The 12483-nt window shown below is 29.0% G+C and overlaps 1 long non-coding RNA gene across 1 annotated transcript; it reads left to right on the top strand.

Annotated features, from left to right (window-relative positions):
* The first annotated feature begins 11879 nt into the window (after positions 1-11879).
* On the top strand, positions 11880-12470 carry LOC131613496 (uncharacterized). The gene is made up of 3 exons (XR_009287610.1): positions 11880-11943; positions 12019-12248; positions 12354-12470. It is a non-coding gene; the product is annotated as an uncharacterized LOC131613496 (long non-coding RNA).
* Positions 12471-12483: the final 13 nt, after the last annotated feature.

Genomic DNA, 12483 nt, shown 5'->3' with positions numbered 1-12483 from the left:
TTTTCTCATTTTTAACTCAAATTTAATCTTTTACCAATACGTTTTTATTTTCATCAATTCAAATGCGCGAACCCTTGCCCCAAACAATTATATTATCCCATTAACTTACATACTTTAACCAATCCTTGGGCCCAAACTATTAACAACATATTTTTCTTTTTCAAACATATTTTTTTATTATATTAACCTCTCCCATAAAAATTGATCTTTCTCTAACATCTTTTATTTCCCTCAACCACAATGCGCGAAAACAACGGGTACCCGTGCGAACGCACGGGTAAGACACTAGTTATTATATTGATAGAAGAAAGAGAATATTGCATAAAATGGTTTAATCATCAATAAAGAAGAAAGAGACTAATTCTCAATTTGTAGAAGAAAGAGAACGTTGCAAATGGTAGAAGAAAAAAGTTTGTGTGGTACAAAGTTAAATTTTGAGAGGGTGCAAGTTCAATAAAACGTGTAAGAATTAGATAAAGTTATTAAATAGGGTTAATAGTAGTTCACCCCTGTTAGGGAATTTTTCTTTTTCCCCTCCCTACCTTTTGGTAACGGTTTTTTCAAAAAAACCGTTGCCAAAACCTGTCTTTAGCAACAGTGGGGATAAACCAAAACACGCTCATATTAAGGAGTAAACTACTATTACTACCATTAACCCTATTAAATATTATTCATCATATTATTTATGTGGTTGAAACAACAATTTAATTGGGTGCCCTTTTAATATATAGGATAAAATGGATAACATAAATGATACAAAATAAAAAATAATAATATTCAAAATATGCTTTTTGATCCAATATTTCTAAATTTATAAAAGTATTCAAAAAAAATTAAACTAACTTTAAGATTTAAAATTTTTGAAAACCATTTTATAATAAATTAGGAATAAATAAATGATGACAACATATTTATTGCATATTTAAATACATTTAAAGATTATATTTTTTTATAAAAAATTAATAGAAGTCTCAAGATAAAAAATTATTCAATACCTTTGAAGTATTATTATTATTATTATTATTATCATTAATATTATGATTCTTTTTAATAAAGGGACAATAAATAAAATTTAATAAGTATTAAAATATATTAAACTATAAAAAATAAAAATTTGATAATTAATTAAATTAATTGTTACAATGAAAATTGTAGGTTCAAAATCATCACAAAAAGACAAAATTAAGATTTAATTATGTAAATTTTTTATTTAGTTTAAATTTAACACATTATTATTTGTTTAATTATTTTATCTGTGAAAAAACTCTTATTTATGTTTATTTTAAATTTTTATGTTGTTTTTACTTAAAGAATGTCAATTCAAAATTTTTTATAAAGTTTTTTCAAACTAGAAATATTTTAATTAAAAAATTAAATAAAAATTTAAATAAATTTACGGAAACAAAAATAAATTTACGGAAACAAAAATAAATTTAAAAATAAATTTAAGAAATAAATAAGTTAAACAATATAAGTAATCACAAAAAATTATTAATAGAAAAGAATTTTGAGATATTACTCAGAATAATATTACCTTTCCATTAATTTATATCAAAATTAGAGTTAATAAATCTCATTTAAGATCAATTATGTCTCAATGAAAATATATTTTCTTTATAATCAATTAAAAATAAATATTAAAAAACTATAATTATGCATAAATATTTTTATAAATAAAGGCAAAACCAAATTAATATTTACATACGGGGAAATATAAGGTTCATCCAAAAATATTTATATATATGGAAAAATTATTTTTATGTTCCAAATATAAATAAAGTATGTTTTTAGTTTAAAAGCAATAAACTTTTTTGGTTAAATGATTGTCTTTTGTTTTTTTTCATTTTTATTTCATTTTAGCAACAAATACGTGTAACACACTAGTACAAGTACGAACACACAGGTATTCATACTAGAATTCGTGCGAATCCAAGGTTATTACATTTTTTGTATCATTAAAGAACATAAAAATAATATATGAATTTAAACATGGGAAAAATAAATTTTTGACTTAAATATTTTATAAATAATGTCAAAACATAATAATATTTACATACGAGAAAATATACGATTAATTCAAATATTTTTATATATGAAAAAATTATATTTATGATCAGAAAATAAATAAAAATATGTTTTTTTAAAAATAATAAATTCTTTTTGTTAAGAAATTTTATTTTTCTTTATTTTCATTTTTAGTATATTTTTTGAAACAAATGTACGAAACACACTAGTACCCGTGCATTCGCACGGGTATCCCACTAGTTGTCATAGTGGGAGAATAGTAAGTCGCTCTATTGAGATCAAAGATAGTATTATCTCATTAACTTTTGCAATTTTAAGATCTCAACTTGAGGAGATTAATTATTTAAAACATTTTAAAAAGTTACTATAGTGAATGGTGAGATTGATCCTCTTAAATTAGTATGTTGAAAAATTAGGTATTGAAATTTAAAAAAAAATTATATGCTCACTTACAAAAATTGTGATTATCATAATAAACTAGGGTTAAGTATCTTTTTTGTCCCTATAAATATTTCAAATTTTATTTTTTAGTCTCTATAAAAAAATGACATATTTTAGTCCCTACAAAATTTTTATGCATGCAGTTTTAGTCCTTGCTGTTTTTTAAAATTTTTAAAAATGTTTAACTACCCTTACACTTTTAAATTTTTGAATATAATTTTTTTCATACATGTTTAGAATACTATAAAATATTTATTTATCAAATTATAGAATTTTTTAAAATAAGAAGAATTAAATATGATATCTCATATTATACATTGTGATATCTCATTTGTCAACTTTAAAATTTATATTATAGATTACAAACATTCACAAAATAACAAATATAGACTAATAATATGTATCAATATTTATGCATTGATCCATGTAGTATTTTTAAATATTTGTAAAAACAATACTTATTTGATATAATATAAGCGTTTAAAACCCGTGTGTTCGTTTATAAATATATTTGTAACTTATTCCCGTTTATAAAAATAATTGTATCAACAATAGATATTTTTCTAATTTATAAAAATATTTGTAATTTATTCCTGCTTATAAATATAATTGTATCAACAATAGATTTTTTTTTCCAATTTATAAAAATATTTGTAATTTATTCCTGTTTATAAATATAATTGTATCAACGGTAGATATTTTCTCATTTATAAAAATATTTGTAACTTATTCCCGTTTATAAAAATAATTATATTAACAAAAATTTCGTTTGTAAAAATAATTATACCAACAGTTGACTTTTTTCCGTTTTTAAAAATATTTGTAACTTATTCCTGATTATAAATATAATTGTATCAACAATAAACTTTTTCGATCTATTTAAAAAATGCATATAATATGAAAAGACCAAAGAATTAAGTCAAAATTCCACAATGTAGATACATTATTTTCTGGAAGTTTATTTCTTAGTCTTTTATCACAAAAATGTGTACATAAATTACTCCAAAAATATTTTATATAGTGTTCAACTTCAACTTCAACTATTACATATGAAAGCTTTCATCAACTTCTGTAAAAAAAAAAAACACTAAAATTTTAAATACAAAATTTGCTACAACTTCAACTATCACCTAAGACATAAAAAAATACACCTTCAACATATTAAAGCATAGTACATAAAATAACTTCATCTCAAACATTATCATATTAATTAGCATGTTGTTTTAAATCTACATAAGGAAGAATTGAATGTCATAACATTTTATTAAGCTAGAAACTAGTTTTACAATTACTTTCAAATTGCACTACATATGACACAATTCTCAAATAAAAGATAGATATACTTGTCCTAAATTTTCCAGTTTGCTTTTTGTACTACATCTTTGTGAAGTGTAAAATTATAAGATAATCAATGTATCAAAGATGTCATATCAATACCAACCACCAAGCCAATATTTAATACATCAATTTGAGTCTTCAAAACAGCTCATAGAACTCGCATGAAAATGTTGTTATCTGTTTTGAGGCCAAGCTGCACGCTCAAAACAGACGGGTGGTCTCTATCTCTGTCAAGATTGTTCTTCCTCACCAATTTCACATAATGCATCTTGAAGTGCTCCCTTGTAATCAATATCTTCTTTTTTACTCAACAAATTTTTTTACTTACCTATTGTGAAAAGGTTTATGTTATTATTGCAACATAAGTTTTTTACTGGTCTTACAATTTAGGCAACGCTTTTTTAATTTGTCATTCACTTTTTTAATTTCATCGACAATTGTAATAACCCATGTAACTCTCGGGTCAATTATTAAAATGTAAGGCACAATGACAATCCATAATATATATTGCAGATCAAGATGGAAATAAAAGATAGAAAACTTATAACTTAACTTCCAATATTCCAAAAGAAGGGGAAAAAGATACTACCAAAAATTTACTTCCTACCCCTACAATTAGACCTGTACCCCTACATGAAAAAAATTTGGACCGAAATACCCTCTTATAAACAATACATATTTTATTTTTTTTTTCATTTTTTTTAAAAAAATTTGAAACAACCAAAAATATATAAACCGGAACACTTTTTCAAAGTTTTCCGGTTCAAAAAAATCACACCGGAACACTTAGAAAAAGAGTTCCGGTAAAAGGGTTTAAATATGCACACCAGAACACTTATAAAAACTGTTCCGGAGGTTTAATTTTTTAAAAAAATTCTAAACTTTACGCAACGGTTTTAAACCGTTGCCAAAAGGTATTGGCCAACAGATTGTTGCTTCAAACCACACTTTAGGCAACGCTTTTTTAATTTGTCATTCACTTTAGGCAACGCTTTAAAACCGTTGCGTTAAGGCTAGAATTTTATAAAAAAAAAACCACCTTTAAACCGTTGCCAAAAGGTATTGGCCAACAGATTGTTGCTTCAAACCACACTTTAGGCAACGCTTTTTTAATTTGTCATTCACTTTAGGCAACGCTTTAAAACCGTTGCGTTAAGGCTAGAATTTTATAAAAAAAAAACCACCGGAACACTTTAAATAAGTGTTCCGGTATGCAACTTTAAGCAACTGAAAATTACCGGAACTCTTTTTCTAAGTGTTTCGGTGTTGTTTTTTTTAAACCGGAAGACTTTGAAAAAGTGTTCCGGTTTATATATTTTTGGGTGTTTCGAAAAATTTTCTGAAATGTGAGGAAAAAATGAATTTTTTTAAAATATATACTATTTATACGAGGGTATTTCAGTCCAATTCTTTTTTTTGTAGGGGTATAGGTATAATTGTAGGGGTATAAAGTAAAATTTTCAGATACTACATGCTCACTGACAAAAAGTGTGATTATGAATAATAAACTAAGTAGTAAAATACTGTGTTATCACACAACTTTTGTCTGATTTCATATTACACATCGCGATATCTCGTTTGTCAATTTTGAAATTTGTATTAAAGATCATAAACATTCACAAAATCACAAATATAAACTAATAATATATACCAATATTTATGCATTGATCTAAGTAGTATTTTTAAATATTTGTAAAAACAATACTTATTTGATACAATTTAAGCGTTTAGAACCCGCGTGTCCGTTTATAAAAATATTTGTAATTTGTTTTTGTTTTTAAAATTAATTTTATCAACAGTAGACTTTTTTCTATTTATAGAAATATTTGTAACTTACTCCCGTTTAAAATATAATTGTATCAACAATAGACATTTTTCCGTTTGTAAAAAATATTCGTAATTTATTCTCGTTTATAAAAATAATTATATCAACATTAGACTTTTTCCGTTTATAAAAATTATACCAACAATTAATTTTTTCCCATTTATAAAAATATTTGTAAATTATTCTCGTTTATAAATATAATTTTTTTTCTAAGCAAGTAATCAAATAAACGGGAGTACTAGGGGTACTCGAACCCGCTTACACAAACGAGAATACCCGCTCAAAAACGCAGAAAAGTTGCTAACCAACTGAAACCTATGATAGATAAATCAACAGGTTTTGACAAAACTCATAAAAGTTACATTTGGTACAAGAAATTTCACCTGCTACAGCCCATTTCCAAGATTTAAGCTTGATAGACCAAAGAAGATCGGATAAGTTACACACGCCATTATTGAAAATAACTTCGTTGCGTAAATTCCATAACCCTCACACAGCCGTCATACAAATAAGCCCCTCCTTTTTATCTTTAACCTTCTTCTTCTTACATCCAACCACCCAGCAATTATAATTTCTCCACACCTCCTCTTCTGTTACAGCCTTCACTAGTACAAAAAGATTAATATAATTTTAAAATTTACACCCAATATATGAAAAACAGGTGTAAATAAAAAACGTGGTGGCAATTTTGTAAATAAAGTGTTATTTTAAGCATTATCAGGTGACAATATACACCCTATTTTCTAAAAACAGGTTTAAATTAAAAATATTACTATAATCAAATCTTAATTACTCCCTTTAAACTAAAAAACGGGTGTTAATTTATATAAACTAAAATTTTTTTTATAATTTTATAACTCAAAATATGTAATAACATATGAAAAAATAATTTAAATATTATCAACAAATTAATGAGTCTAAATTTCTTAAGTGAATAAAATAATTTAAGCATTATTAACAAATAAATAAGTAAATATTAACTTATTAGACTGAATAAAATAATCTAATAAATAAGTAAATATTAACTTATTAGACTGAATAAAATAATCTAATTTTATAGGATTGAACAAAACTCTTGTGGAAGCTGAACAAAATGCAATGAAGCTTTTCTAAACCTAGTTTTCAACAATTTTCACCGATGAAAACATAAATTTTATATTACTTCAGGGTTTATTCTTCTCAAATCTTCCATTCTCCTTCTCAAACACTGAAACCCTAACCTTCTCTGAAATGAAGTCTTCCCAAATATCCCCTTAATCAAAATCCCAAATCTTCCCTTGAATTCACAACGGCATGGCAAAGAAGGAGAATTTGAAAGCCAATGCAACAGGGTACGAACAAGTCAATGAAACAAGCGAAAATCTCGAGGGTGCTTCCCCGCTATCACTCATGTTCAGCAGCGATGATATCGATGAAGAAGCCAATCAAGATTTGAGTATCAGAATCGTGGAAAAGGCCCTACGAAACTAAGAGACAAAGCTTACACCAAACGACGTCGTTTTGAACGGTATTGATTCTTCTCTGGTTTCACCGTCGCACCAATATGAATTCGATGCAAAGCGACGTTTTGGATATAGCTGTTTGGGAAGTGATGGAAGAGAAGAAAACGACGAAGTTGATGATGGACTCTGGGGATTCAAGTGTATGTCTTATTCCGTGTTTGGCTTCTTCTAATAAAAATGTTTTTTCTTATGTTTTTATTGATTTTATATCGAATTGAATTTTCTTAGTGATTTAGGTGAGACACTTTGGATTTTTTTATGCTTTTATTTTTGTGTAGGTTAATATAGTTGCAGATCAAGAGGTGGAAGAGATAATTAAAACTTCAGAAAATCATGAGTCTGTGGAATTGGAAGCAAGTCCAGTTCAGATATGTGACAATGTGGTTCTGCGAAAGCTGCTTGTGAAAAAGGTAGTAAAAAGTTTGTTGGCTGTACCAATTAGGTAACGTGAACTTAAGTTTATTTGTTTCACATTAGGTATCACTTTAACAAGGATTGTCTTGTCTTTTAATGGTCAAGAGACAACCTTATTAGTGTGGTAGGTGCTATAGTTTTTTCAATACATGTTCTATAATTTTATCTCTGATTTTACATAGAGCTAGCTATTATGTAATTTTAAGTATCACTTTACCATCTATATCTGCAGGTATGACATTAAATATTCCAGAAGATCTTGCCATCGGCCTCAGTACTAGTGATACCGTATGTTACATAGAGCTAGCTTAATTGCACTATTGTGACTCTGGTTTTTCAATTTATGTTAGTATTAGGTTAGATTAAATGAACTTAAAATGGTGAATTTCTGCGCTTTGTTGAGTTTTTGATTAGGTGAGGAGGTCGATGCTCCAAATTATGATATGGAAATGCACCTTGGCCTGGAACAACACCAAAGACCATCCAGGAATGATCCAATATTAATAATAAGAAATTTTTTTGTTGTATAACTCCAAATTCATAGTTATTGTTTGCTTTGTATTCGGAGTGATATATATCTTCATCGCGATAAAAACTTTATGCCTCAAAACTCGGCAGCATGGAGTGCTTGCGATTTTCTTGGAAGTAACAACAACAAAGTTTGTGTGACATATTGGCTAAACATCAAGGTTCAAAATGTATATTGATACTCACTTTGAAGGACCTTCCCTTTTTCCCAATGTAAGATACATTTTTATCTTCACTTTTGATGTTTACTTTCAGGTTCAAAATGTGAACTAAAAAGGTTTACTGTCTCTGATAAATAGGATTCTCCTGATAAGGAGTTTACTGAAGAAATTCTATCTTACACAAATACCTTTTACAAGACAGTTGTTTCTTCTTTTAAAGGAGATGTGAATGAGGCTGGTAAATTGACACTTTCTTTCTTCAATGTTGTTTTGTTACATATAAATAGAGAAATAGTAAAATGAATGTGAAAATTTGAATTTGATGTTGCTTGCTTCATTAGATACTGCTTTTGATTACATTGAGAATGTTCTCTCCAAGTATGATAATGGACCTTACTTCCTTGGCCAATTTAGTTTGGTGAGTATACTTATCTGCTTGATTTGTAGCAATGGCAATACATAGTGTACATTGCTAGTGTATTTTCAGACTGAATTGAAGTTGTCAAAAGTTTCGAATATTTCAGGTGGATATAGCATATGCTCCTTTTATGGAAAGATTTCAACCTTTTCTAGTGGAAGTGAAAAATTATGACATTACATTGGGCAGACCTAAATTGGCGGCATGGATTGAGGTAGATCATGCAGTAAAATCTTATTTATTTAATATTTGGTGAAAATTTGTGGGTTAGCTAGTTCTAAATATTATTAACAGTGGTTTATTGATCTTTTCTTTTCCTTCTAAACAATGCGCCCCGCTCGGCTATTGTTTTTTTTTCTTTCTAACTCTGAAATACTAATCACACATAATAATGCTCCCCGAATCAACAATTAGTTTGTTAGATCTAGTAGTGTTTGTATAGAGCGATTATCTATAGAAATTGAATTAATCAAGAAGAAGATGATGACGGAGAGCGTAAAGAAACCGTCGGCTTCAATATCTAATTTTAGCCTCATGCTCAACTCCGTTGGATTCTACAAAGTAAAACAGTTGAAATTAGTTTTTGTTCATGATTGTGTGAATTAATTTTTGTTGCAGCTTCAAAACAGTTGATAGATCACTTGAGGAATGAGTATGATAAGGTTCTTGAACACAACAATGACATGGTAAATGAATTGATTTCTATTAGGTATGTATGTATGTATGTAAATGAATTGATTCCTCTTTTTTGTGCGTAGATTTTTGGTGAATTGAGGCAGAGGAATGTGAATAGTAGTTCTGAGGATTTAGTTGCTTCTCTGGTGGGCGATGAAGGTGAAATTGGGAAGGGCGATGATAGTGTGAAGGCGAGTCCGGTCGAGCTCGAGACGCCGAGAAAAGAAACTGAAAGGAGTGTCTACAAAATCGAAAAAGGTGGAATCGGTTGACTGGAAGTGGATAATGGAAGAAGATCCAAATTTGTGAGTAACACACTTTCTTTGCTCTGATCTTAATCAATCACGTAATTCCTCACATTCTTATATAGTGTCTTTTCATATGAATGTAGGAAATACAAAACACATTGTTCTCAACTATACAGAAAATGATGTGTTAGATGATGGCTGTTAAGTTTTGATAACTTTTGAGTTGACTAATTTGTAATTGTTGCAGTACAACTCTGAGCCTGAAGCTGTTGACCTTTTAATGGAGGTAACATGTAAGATCCTTTTTTAGTTTGTTACTCAACTACTTCAGATGATGAACTGAATGTTGTTTTCATGTAACTGATGTTCAATATTAGGTTGAGGACCTTGACATGTTGAATGAATATATAGACAAAACAAATTTTAAGAGGACTTGCCTGTATCTCACCAGTTCAGCTAGGTAAGTGCAAACAGACCTCAATTTATGCAGGTTTTAAAAGAAATCAGAGTTCAAAACAGTTATAGATAAAGAGAAAAGAATGGTTATTTTCACTAATAAACATTTTATCTTGTGATTTGAAGATTTTGTATTTGTTTCACAATCCCAAATAATTTTTAACATCCAATTTCTACGGTGTACTTATTATTTATTTCCAAATTGTTAGAAGTTGATAGTTTAATAATTTCAAAATTAACTGATGTGGGTTATCCTCTTGGACTTTTCCAAGGTCAAAGCGATAAAATGGTCCGGTTGTTTATGAATGAGAATTGTTGTTGGCTAAGCTAGACCAACAGTTGGACCTTTTAATACTTTTATGGCTGATGTTTGAAGATGGTAGTGGTACTTTGTTTTTGTGGCAGAGTAGACTGAAATGATAAGTTTGTATTGTCATTGGCATGACTCTCAAGCTTTTAAATTTTGAAATTTGATTGGATGGAGTTTGTGCTGTAATGGGTTATGAATAGTTTGAACTTTTCTTTAAGAGGAAAGTTTTTAGTTTATAAGCACCATTTTGCTTGATAAATCAGGTGTTGCAGTCTTAGGCTTTTAATTTTTTGTCTTGTTTGAACTTCGTTAGGCTGACTCCCTCTCTCTCTGACTTACAAGCAATATTTTATTTTATTTTTAATTTGTATTTATACAGATACCTTCCTGAACCGAATGACATGAAAGTTCTGGATCTTGCCTATTCAATTTATTTGAAGTTTGAAGAATATCCCAATGCTCTTCGAATTGCATTGTTCATGGATAAGCTGCAGGTGTGACACTGGAATTTTGTCAGTCTGTCTTTAAAAGTATTTCTTTAACTGTGGTATGTGATTCTTTTAAAATCTTGTTTTTTTGTCAATTCTACGAGGCCTTAAGAAAAGTAATTTCTATATTTTGTTCCGTAAATGCTTGTGGTTTGGAACTGATGAGTTGCATTATTGTTGATAGTATGCGAAGAAGGTGTTTACTTCTTGCAATGATGTGCATCAAAAGAAGCAATTCTGTTACATTATTGCACGTCATGTAAGTCCTGGATTCTGTGCTAGTGCTCTGAATGTTTCTCTGAGTGATAATAAGTGTATTGTTACATATCAGTTGTTTAACTGTGGAGTGGAGTTATGTGCTAGTCTCTCTTTAGCTTTATGTTGGCAAGTGACAAAGCTACAGGGAATCAAAGGGACTGAGAAGAAAAATATTTCACTATCAGCTTTATTGAGACTCTCTTTTGATGATTTTTGTGATGTGTGTAGGGAATTGCTTTTGTGCTCGACATAGAAATGGCTGGAAATGAAGACGGCAGAGAAATGTTGCAGGATATCTTATACAATTCTAAGTTAAGTGAAGGATATCTAGCTCTTGCTCGTGATCTTGAAGTCATGGAGGCCAAGTCCCCTATGGATATATACAAGGTTTGACACTGAGAATAAATTTAGTCCCGCCTCAATGAATCCCGGTACATGTATCCCGGTACATGTGTAGTTTTTACATCTAATGCCCTAAGATTAGAATTGTAAATAATTAAATTATGGTCCAATTTGATGAAAGGGCATGTAAATAAATCATGCTCTTTTAATTTGAGGTACAAACAACTATTAGTTTTGCTGCTTGCATATGTTTTCTTTTAAATCTACGATTTTTTTTATTAATAGTTGTAAGTGATTGTTGAACAATTGGTTATGATTTTTTATACATGTGTTGAACTTGGTGCTCATATTTTAAAATCCAAAAAATAATTTGCAATGCAAGTATGTGTGAAGTTATTTTCAGAAATCAGAAGCTACTATTTTTAACTGCCAAAAACATTGCTTAAGCAGCTATTTTGAAGATTGGCTTTTCAAACACGAGGAACACGGGAGGACTAGTGCTGTAGCATGCCTGGTATGTCTTCATTACTAGTTTATGGATCATATAAATTCCATTTGTGATACTTATATTATCCATGTGATATATCAGGGTATGATTTCGATTTCACTCTGGGATGTTGACTCTGGTCTGGCACAACTTCGCAAGTGCTTTCCCATGAAAGATGTGTATGGCATGAAATAAATAAATGATTTTTTTGGTGGATATGCAGTATAAAAGTCTCTTAGAACCTGAATGTTTATCATCATTGACACTTTCGGCGCTTTCCGAACTGCCCAACAAGTGGTATTAGAGTCATGGTTAGACTCGTCAAAACCACGGTATGGTTACCATTGATACATGTGGCCCTTTCTTGTAATAACACTTTCTTGTAATAATTTCTCGTGTCTTGTTTTTTTGCATACAAAAAACAATTGCTTCTCCAGGGCGTGGTATTTTGGCCATGGATGAATCCAATGCTACATGTGGAAAGCGGTTGGATTCAATTGGACTAGAGAACACCGAAGCTAACCGTCAAGCATGACGTAAAATTATATATGAAGAAAGTGTTATGAC

This window comes from Vicia villosa, linkage group LG1 (assembly GCF_029867415.1).
Source record: "Vicia villosa cultivar HV-30 ecotype Madison, WI linkage group LG1, Vvil1.0, whole genome shotgun sequence".
NCBI classification, from domain to species: domain Eukaryota; kingdom Viridiplantae; phylum Streptophyta; class Magnoliopsida; order Fabales; family Fabaceae; genus Vicia; species Vicia villosa.
Note: the sequence above shows the minus strand (reverse complement) of the source record. Positions and strands in the feature narration are given on the sequence as shown.